The sequence below is a fragment of the Pyrus communis genome, chromosome 17 (assembly GCF_041283825.1).
Source record: "Pyrus communis isolate YQ-2024b chromosome 17, ASM4128382v1, whole genome shotgun sequence".
NCBI lineage: Eukaryota > Viridiplantae > Streptophyta > Magnoliopsida > Rosales > Rosaceae > Pyrus > Pyrus communis.
The window spans coordinates 8,520,095-8,530,757 of record NC_142581.1 but is presented as its reverse complement, the minus strand read 5'-3'; the positions used below and the strand labels follow the sequence as shown (position 1 = coordinate 8,530,757).

Here is a 10,663-nt window from a genome sequence, read left to right as displayed (position 1 = left end):
TTATGGCTGTTTATGAACCAATCTCTATACCATAAAGTGAACATTTGCTTTCAAATTTTGTTGCAGATTTACTTTCCCCCTTTAGCTTGGATGACTCTAGGAAAAACGGGGCAACGACTGTAGAAACTGAGGATGAATTCCGCCCTGCTAATTGTGCTAGAACTTCATTAATAGCGCAGGCTAGTATTGGCGGTTCATAGTATTCCATAAGCAGCACAGACACCTGAAAAATACAAAATTGAAGAGAAATTTTTTATAAAGTTCCCCTAATTTGTTATCTTCAAGATATGTTAGAAGATAAATACAATAGTTATTCACTCTGTCCTAGTAACTCAAGCCCAACAGCAATAAATCGACAAACTTCAACACAATATCAAAGTTGTTGGCTCACATCCTAACAACTAAAGCATTTCAGAGCAGTGGTAGATCGATAAACTTTATGAAAAACAGAAAACTGCATAAAAAAAATAATGTGGAACCTTCCACTGTTATCGTCACAGCATGAGTTCTGAAACACAAAGGAACAAAACTTTTACAAAGTAATTTAATGGGTTTCTACCACTATGGGCATAGAAACCAAATCTACAAGCATTCTTTGAAAAACGCCTGCAATCAAGGCCCTTTAGACCTCACAGATCACTCACAATTTCATAAAACCGAGTCGATTTTATACCCCACATTACAGAGCAAACATGTCTGATCCAAGCTGCAGATGAACTATCACTTGTGAGGAACCATATTACAGCATACTCATTACTTTGGACTGCGTAGGTGAATAAGTGAATCAGATTAGTATTTCTCTTCCACTCTATCTTGTTTGACCCTTGTCCACCTCGTGAAAGTAATGTTTGTATTCCTTCCCCATAAAGAATATGGATCATGATGATGGAGAACATCCACACTAGCCATTGAAGGAATGAGATCAGAGAAATACCTTGAAGAAAAATCTAGATTAAGTTTGAGAAGAGCAATAATCCCATTGTCATGAAAATTGAAGTAAGCAATGCCTAAACTAGCCTTTCTTGCACCAAATTGCTCCAGGAGAATATTGTTCCTGCTTTTTTGTGACTAGTCAAGGTCATTGATAGCAATTGAATAAACAACTATTGACTCGGCACCCAAGAATTGAGGCAAAGTCAGACAAAACTGTAATATCATAGTTTCCAGTGTAGCATTCCAGATTGCTATGAAAACTTTCAATGCATTATCCATGAGCTTAGGATGCTCAGTCTCATTTGGAGGCTGCAACTTTGGAAGAATGATCATCCAATAGAAGTTCTCAATCTCAACAAGATTAGGAGAAAAAGAAGAGCAACCAATCTGCTCAGCACCCACTGCTAGAGAAAGAACCATAGAAATCAACATTTGAAAATTAACAGAAAGTGATTCTGCCATGTTTTTGAGATGATCAGTTATGTATCCACGGATAAGAACTGCAAATGCTTCCTCTTCTTGTCTAAAATTCCCATCAGTATGCCATTTCAAGTTGGCATATTTTTACAAAAGCCTGATAATGGTTCTAGTAACACCTATGGCAAGTATCACCAGTGGTAGACAAGTAGAATGCACTGCAGGATTGATGGGGTACACCTATGGCAACCTGTCATCTGAGAGCGTGAGCCAAAAATCCATACACGGTACACCGATGTCGAACCCAATGGGAGAAATATCATGCTTCAGAGACTTACTTAACAAGGAATCACTTGCAATTAAATCACAAGAACTGGGAGCCGGACTAGTGAATACCATCAGTCCTTTGAACTTTAGGATCTCTATGTATAAAGAAGCTCGCAGCAACGATAATGTAGCAAAGAATGAGCATCAGTCCTTTGAAGTAATTAGATGTTCCCTCCTGCAAGTTCAAATGCAATCCATTCATACGCATTATGTATAGGATAAGTAGTCGCTGCAGTGCTGATACAAGGAAACAAATTCATGTCTTTCTATTGCATTTGTGCCACGAAAAGATTTATGGTTTGTTTGAATGACGAACCTGCAGCATGAAGGCTACCACCAGAACAGTTATGAAAAGTGTCGCTGTCTCAAACAATTGGAAATCTAAGTCCATAGGGCACCCCATGAACCACCCAACCACCACACAAAACGGAATCTGCAGAAATCCAGGAAAAACGGAAAACTGTTGAGCAAGAAAGAAGAACGGACAAATTATATGAAAGCATGAACAGAATCAACACGACACCACATATATGTACCAAAAAAACAAATCATAGTAAATGTCAGTCTAAATACATATGATATTTGGTACTCACTCCAAACATAGATATCTGGGTTGATGAGCCAATTGCCACTTCTATATTTATATCCTGCACGAAACATTGAGGCAAAGTCAACAAGGAATGATAAATCATGAGTGATTATACCGATAGGACAATCACTTACAAGCTTGTCTTTCATGGCGAACATAACAGCACCAGCATGCTCTGCTGCGTTCCCAACAATTGGGAGCAAAATAACACTAATAAACGCAACTGGGATGCTCATTGCAACAGATGCACCCTGGAAAAAAAAAATACAGAAACACAAGACATTCCTCGCAACAAACCCCACAAAAATACTATAAAATTTTCAAATCATCTAAAATTGGAGGTATAAATAATAGGATGAAAACTCTAGTACGATAAGACAATGATCTAACAAGATGAATTACCTCTATAGCATTAACTAAATATTCTGAGAGGACTGAAATCACCACGGTTAGAATTGATAGCCATATTATGGATTCCCACTTAGAGATCTCAGGAGCCTCTTCATCATCTGAATTTTCTTCGGTGTGATTCTCTGACTGGTTTTGTACCAAATTCATATAAACCATTAGATCACATATAGGAGAAAGTGCACAAACTCCACTTAATCAAATTCATCACACACTTGAACAGTGAAAGCAAAAGAATTAGTAACACAGTTTGAGGTCCTTATTGGCAAAGACTTGTACTAACCTGATCAACTGGAATATATAAATTCTGCTGGCTTCTCAATTGAAAAAACAGATATGAAGCATAGGCGACGAGCATAATGCAGCTAGTGAATCTCGAAAGAGATAACTAGACTTCCCATAGTGCAACTCCGTCCGAGTAGAGTGCAGTACTGCTGGAAAGAGCAGACCCATGACCGCCATCAATAGCAATCCAGAGTTCACTCCAGAAGTTGCTTGAGAATATAGAAACTTTGAACTTTAGTTGCTAGAAAAAGATATGGAAGATCGAATACAAAAATAAAACCAAATAAACAAAGCACTCTTTTTTCACAGACGAAATATACCTTGTTGAACACTTGCTCCCTCTGTGAATGCACAAGTCCACCAGCAAAGAATGCGCATCCAAGCACAAGCAACATGTTCGATAGGATTGAGCCTAGTAAGGATTGTTGAACAACACGAATCATGCCTCTTTTCAGAGCATAAATTGATATTATCAATTCTGTTGCGTTTCCAAAAGTGGCATTTAAAAGACCTCCAACTGCAGAATTAAGTCATGATTGGAGTTATGGGTAACATTTTTGGATCAACAAAATGGATACTAATTGTAAAGTCAGTGCAACCGCTTTCAAATTTTAGGGTTAAATGTGAAAGGAAACATGTGATGCAGGTGAAGTACCGGTTGGATGAGGAAATTTTAGTGCTCAAACCAAACTTAAAAGCTATATGAAGACTTGTGGAATCTGGCATTGATCAGTGACTCAAGCTTCAAGCTTTATGAAGACTTATGAAATGGAAAAAACGGATATTTGCATTAACAACATGCTTACCTGTTGGTCCAGTATAGCAAGCCAGTTGCCTGCATCAAAAGAAGCCAAGCTGTATTAGGAACTCAATAATGCATATTGATTGCAAGGTAAGTTGATATGGACTTCCGTCTCAAGTGCTCGCAGATTAAACCCTAATACGCTAAAACACTAACAAATGTTGTTTTCTAATACATCAAGTTAACTGGATAGCTGTTCAGACATGGCTGTTGGATTCCACTCGTAACATTTCTGTTTGTAAACAAAGAGTATACATAGAGAGTGCAAGAATCTTACTCCGTTGCATATCCTAATCGCTCAGCCAAAGGTATGATTCCCAACAAGCTTAAAAGAAAGACCCAACCCTGAAATGCTTTGAAATAATCAAATAAACTAGGCATACAATCGTGTGATGATCCGAAACCTTCGCACGCAGAAAAAGATAGTGAAAACTCACATGATGGCCGGTTAATTTATCAACCACGATTGCTAAAGGGCCAAAAGGCATGAGCAAATTAATTTGGGCAAAGAAAACTACAATCCTGATGCTATCGACCACACTATTCATGACATGGGGACAACAGTCATTTGCACCACCAGAATAAAGATCCCTGAGGGGAGCCTTGTTGAATAAGAAGAGTATCCAAGATAACTCTAATGATCCCAAAAAGAAGAAAATAGAGCACACTCTTAAAGAAAGCTCACAAAACAAACTAATTAGCAAAGCTTTTCTTATTTAGCTCTAGGCTTTGTTTTTCCTTGGATGATTTACAATGCTTGAGGACTTGGGTATTTATAGCAAACCAAATGAAAGCTACACCACACACTTACTTCACCTACAACATCCACCTACTTCACCTACAACCTCCACTTACTTCACCAACCTCACACACTTACTTCACCTACAACATCCACCTACTTCACCTACAATTGACATTGATTCTCAACATTCCCCCTCAATGTCAGCTCTCATTCTTTGCACTGTGCTGAGCAGACAGCGAAAATTTTCGAGCTTGCCTGTATTTAAACTTTTTGTGAACAAGTCCGCAACTTGATCATTCGTCTTGACGTGTCTCATCTCAATCTCTTCTTGTAGAACCTTTTCTCTGATAAAGTGGTAGTGCACTTCCACTTGTTTAGTTCTTGCATGAAAGACTGGATTTTCCGCCAAGCGAATGGCCGATTGGTTATCACAGTACAATGGTACTGGATAATCTACTGGTTGATGTAGATCACTCATCAACTGTACCAGCCATGCATTCTCTTGAGTTGCCATTGCTGCTGCTTTATACTCTGCTTCTGTGGTTGACAAAGATACCGTTGGCTGTCTCTTGCTAAACCAAGAGATGGTTCCAGAACCAAGCTTAAACACATACCCAGTTGTTGATCTCCTGGTGTCATGATCTCCCGCATAGTCAGCATCACAGTAACCAACTAACTTGCAGTCTTCACCTTTCTTGTACAAAAGACCATAGTCAATTGTACTATTCACATATCTTAGTATTCGTCGAACTGCTTCCAAGTGAGGCTTCTTTGGATTTTGCATGTACCGACTCATCACACCAACTGCATAAGAAATGTCAGGTCGAGTCAAGGTTAAGTAGATCAGACTACCTACCAATTGTCGATACATCGTCGCATCTTCCAAATCTTTTCCTTCATGTGCACTCATTTTGACATTTGGCTCCATCGGCATAGAGATCAGCTTGCATTCGAGCATTCCGAACCTCTTCAATAAATCTTTGGAATACTTCTGTTGACAGAGAAATATTCCTTCTTGTGTGCGATCAACCTCTAGACCAAGGAAATGCTTGAGTTGACCAAGTTCCTTCATCTGGAAACGGACTGATAAATTCTCCTTCGTCTGAAGAATTTCTGCATCATCATCACCGGTTATGATTAAGTCATCCACATACACTAGCACGATAGCTAGCTTTCCTTCATTGGCTTTGACAAACAAGCTGGAATCTGCAGGTGTTACTGAATAACCACTTTGTGTTAGAAATTCAGCAGTCTTACCATACCACGCCCTGGGTACTTGTTTCAATCCGTAGAGTGCTTTCCGCAGTTTACACACATATTTAGGATGATCTTGGTTCTGAAATCCCATTGGTTGGATCATGTAGATCTCCCGATCCAGCTCTCCATGAAGAAAAGCATTCTTCACATCCATCTGCCACAAATTCCAGTCTTTGTTGGCTACAAGTGCAAGTAAGACTCGTACTGTTGTAAGCTTCGCCACTGGACTAAACGTTTCATCATAGTCTAGTCCGTACTGTTGAGAGAAACCACGAGCTACCAATCGTGCCTTGTACCTCTCGATTGACCCATCTGGACGACACTTTATCTTGTAAACCCACTTGCAGGATATGGGTTTCACATCTCTTGACTTTGGCACGAGATCCCAAGTCTGATTTTGCTGAAGTGCATCAAGCTCTTCTTTCATAGATGTCATCCACTCAGAACTCTGCGATGCTTCTTCGAACGTCTCAGGTTCTGTTGCAGTTGTTTCTTCAATTATGGCTGCATTGGCGTATTTGGGATTTGGCCTTCATGTTCTTGTTGACCTTCGGAGTTGAGATTGTGGAGTTGATTCTTCCGTTTCACTCAGCCCACCTTCTTCGTTTGGTTGTTGATACACGCCAGTTTGCCAAGGATTCTGAGCCACTCTTTGTTCGACGTCATCGCCATTTGGATCTCCTGATTCATCTGAACTTGGTTGGATTTGGATAGTATGCTCCCCCATCTTCTGTTGCAGCTTTTCTCCAAATTCTCTGGAGTCTGGTAGCACCTCCTTCTCTGAGGACCACCAAGAAGATGCTTCATCAAACACCACATCTCGTGAAGTGTAACATCTTCCACTTGTTGGATCGCAACATTTCCATCCCTTGTATTCAGATAGATTTTGCAGCTTTTGTTTATCACCCGTCATATGATTTGAGCAGCCCGAATCTACGATCCAATCATTTTTGTAGTCAATGCGTTCTGGTGTTGTTACCGTGAGGGCTAATTCTTCTTTTTCCTCCATAGCGAATAATGCTTCAGCATCCCAGCCATCTTCACTATTCTCCTTCGAACTGGAATTAGCAGTATTACTTTCAACAGGCTCTTTCTTGGTCCAACAATCTTTCGCCATGTGGCCCATCTTCCTGCAGTTGTAACACTTACCACTAAACTTTTTACTATTACCGCGATTCTTCCAAGCTCCCCCAGAACGAGAGCCTCCATTTCCTTGGTGACTTTGCACCTTTTCTCCATCCTTTTTAGATCCACTACCAGTGTACCGCTTGAAGGTGCCTTTGCTTTTGTTGGTGTAGAGCGCTTATTCTTCACTCTTCAGTGAGACTCCTCCCATTTGCTTGGCCATAGCTTCTTGACTTGCAAGCAAATTTTCAAACTCAACAAGCGATGGTTGTGTCGGCCATCCTTGTATAGCGGCAATGAACCCTCGATATTCGGGTCTCAAACCATGGATAATTATTCTCTTCATCCTGGTTTCCCCAATAGGAGCTGTTGGATCTAATTCTGAAATTTCGCGGCATATCGACTTCACCTTGTGAAAGTACTGGGCAATCGTCATGTCGCGTTGTACCATCGATAGCAGCTCATTCTCGAGAAGTTGCAATTTTGTATCGTTCCTCTTCGGAAAGAGTGTAACAAAAGTGTCCCATGCTTCCTTTGGCGTTTTAGCATCCTGAATGTGCTCCAACATTTCTTCTTCTATTGTGGTCTTTAAGGCAAACATTGATTTGCCTGCTTTAATTTTCCACTTCCGCAAGACGCCGTTAACATCTTCCGCTGCCGGTTGTGTAACTTCACTACCACCGACAACCTCCCACAAGTCTTGACCTTGAAGGTAAGACTCTATACACGTTGCCCACGTGTTATAGTTTCGGTTGTTGAGCTTCTTGATTCCTCCAACAACTTGAAGATCACCCATCGTATCGACAAGACTTTGACTACACCGAACAAGCTTGAGTGACTACCGTGCAGAGTAATACACTACTCTCGACACAAAGAAGCTCCCTCTCAAGGTTTGTGATAACCCCAGCAATAATCTCAAGAAATTTTTTCTGATGTGGAAGATCAGTCAAAACTGCAACCATAGAGCATACTTGGAATTTCAAGAGACTTTACAACCAATGCTCTACCAAGAACGATCCCTGACCGACTTGGCTCTGATACCAATTGTTGAATAAGAAGAGTATCCAAGATAACTCTAATGATCCCAAAAAGAAGAAAATAGAGCACACTCTTAAAGAAAGCTCACAAAACAAACTAATTAGCAAAGCTTTTCTTATTTAGCTCTAGGCTTTGTTTTTCCTTGGATGATTTACAATGCTTGAGGACTTGGGTATTTAAAGCAAACCAAATGAAAGCTACACCACACACTTACTTCACCTACAACATCCACCTACTTCACCTACAAACTCCACTTACTTCACCAACCTCACACACTTACTTCACCTACAACATCCACCTACTTCACCTACAATTGACATTGATTCTCAACAAGCCTCATCCAATGAATGTTTCTCACCCCCAACTAGGCTCTGATCCTCGAACTCAAACATTGATTTGGGCTGTGTTGATCCCATCTGTGGAGCCGAAATCTTGTTACCGAAGATTATCACTGCTACCAAAAGAAAATGCCTTTGATACCATATATAGCTAAAGAATTTATAACTGACCTTAGCATGGGAATTGATTTTTATTGTAGCTGCATCATTGTTCCTACCATTGTTGTCGTTGTTGTTGTTGTTGTTGTTGTTGTTGTTGTTGTTGTAACGGTTATCAGAATCCATGAGGTGGAAGTAAAAACTCTATGCCAAGAAATCAACAAGAATTCCATCTCCGAACACGGGCATCGCTACTTCATCACATTCTCCACAATCAACACACATACATACAATGATAGAAATCAATTAACATGAGATCTAAAAAATGTATGTCTATACATACACATAACATCTATGCATATACACCCTACCTGTTTTTAATAAAGCTCATATTGCAGACCTGGGCGTAAGCAAGTTTATTAGTGCAGCGTGCTCCCCTTCAGCACCCAAATTCAACTTCGAATACCCCTCCCCGTTCTTTACTCTAGGTTAAAATATCCCTTCAATCAGAATAAATCCCAAATGATTTTTTTGTTTTTTGTCAAGAACATGAATTTTACAACCCTAATAAAAAAAATATCACGCATCAATATGCATACATACATATATATATATATATTTGTATATTTATGTATGTATTCTTTACCTGTTTCTAACAAAACCCTAATGAAATTTTGGATAAGAACCCCAACAAACAAAACAAGAACCAGAATTATGGAAAGTAAAGAACTAACCTTGTGGTATAATGGAATTGCATATATAATATATATATATATATATATATATATATATATGCGTGTTTATATATAGATTCTCCAATGTGAACCCTAAAAAATCAGACCCAAAAGAACATGCATGAGAAATGTACTTTTTGTCTAGAAAAGTTCTGGGATTCCTTCCAAAGTAAACAAAAAGAATGGAAGGCAGAAGATAAAAACAAAGGAGGTAGCTATTAAGTGCAAATTTGCAAATTGATGGTTTTGATAAAAGTGGAAATTAAACAGCTTTGACAGATATTGATACGCGAAATGTGATCCACAGCCATCTGAGGGAAACCCGCCATTTTTTCCCCAGCAAATATCAGTATCTCTCCTTTCCTATTTTCAGACATGCAAATGCAATGGTTTCTTTCTTCCTTTCTTTTGTTTTTCTTTCAACTCAATCACTTTAATTTATTCCGTTTTCATAGCAGAAAAAACGTTGCACCGTTGACACGGACCAATCTCGCCACTCTCAAATTGCCATATTAAGCAGTTTTATTTTATATTTTCTATCAATATACACGATATCTTACATTAACAGCTAAAAATTTCTGGCAAAGCCACATAATTAAGCAACCATAATGTTTTGTATTGATCAACTCATTATTCTTAAGAGTCGAACACATACATTTAACTCACAGATGTAGAGAAATACTATTAAAATGCAATACTATTGACAACAATTTTAACTTTTCATTTTTCAAGAAAAGTTTATGTACTTCCTAATTGACTATCCATTGTCACCAGCTAGTACTATGGCTAAAATGCAAGTTCCAACTCCAGAGCAAAAAACGTAGGTTACAACGAATTGAAGATTTGAACTGATACATCAGGATTTTTAGTTGTTCGATCTTATTCATACTGGTTCGATAAAAAAACTCTTAAACCATTTTCAAAGGGGATGTCAAAAATGCCATATCGACATAATACAGTAACAAATGGCGTACCATTCACTCCAACTGAGATGTCAAAGCTAACATGAAAAAGAAAACTAAGCTGACAAAGACAAAGAAATGTCAAAATTGATGCTGCCTTCAAATGTGGTTTTTGTTATTTCCAAAGGCATTCCGCTTGTCTTATCTTAAAATGTTAGCATATTTAAGTATTATTTTAGTATTTTTAAACCAACAACAACCCATGTCACATCCCGGCCCGGCCCCCCACCACATCCCGGGCTCCTCACCACATTCCGGCCTCGACTAAACTATAGCACGATATTGTCCGCTTTAGGTCCCGACCATGCCCTCACGATTTTGTTTTTGGGAACTCACATGAGAACTTCTCAGTGGGTCACCCATCCTGGGATTGCTTTCGCACGAACTCGCTTAACTTCGGAGTTCCGATGGAATTCAAAGCTAGTGAGCTCTCAAAATGCCTCGTGCTAGGTAGAGATGAGAATATACACATAAGGCTTACAGGATCCACTCCCCTGGGTGATGTGGGATCTTACAATCCAACCCCCTTAGGGCGTTGACATCCTCGTCGGCACACTCGCACCACACGACAGAGTTGCTCTGATACCAAATTGTTACATCCCGGCTC

At 39.4% G+C, this 10,663-nt stretch overlaps 1 long non-coding RNA gene and 1 pseudogene across 2 annotated transcripts in view; one reads left to right on the top strand and one right to left on the bottom strand.

The window, feature by feature from the left end:
* The window catches only part of LOC148689369 (uncharacterized), an 82,564-nt gene that overhangs the window by 39,290 nt on the left and 32,611 nt on the right, over window positions 1–10,663 (top strand). The window lies entirely within an intron of this gene.
* Window positions 1,787–8,846, bottom strand: LOC137709127 (vacuolar cation/proton exchanger 3-like; annotated as a pseudogene). The gene is made up of 11 exons (XR_015958455.1): window positions 8,732–8,846; window positions 8,433–8,626; window positions 8,259–8,339; window positions 4,199–4,363; window positions 4,039–4,106; window positions 3,766–3,794; window positions 3,280–3,476; window positions 2,958–3,184; window positions 2,669–2,803; window positions 1,994–2,517; window positions 1,787–1,852 (listed from the first exon to the last, which is right to left on the bottom strand). The product of XR_015958455.1 is annotated as a vacuolar cation/proton exchanger 3-like (transcript).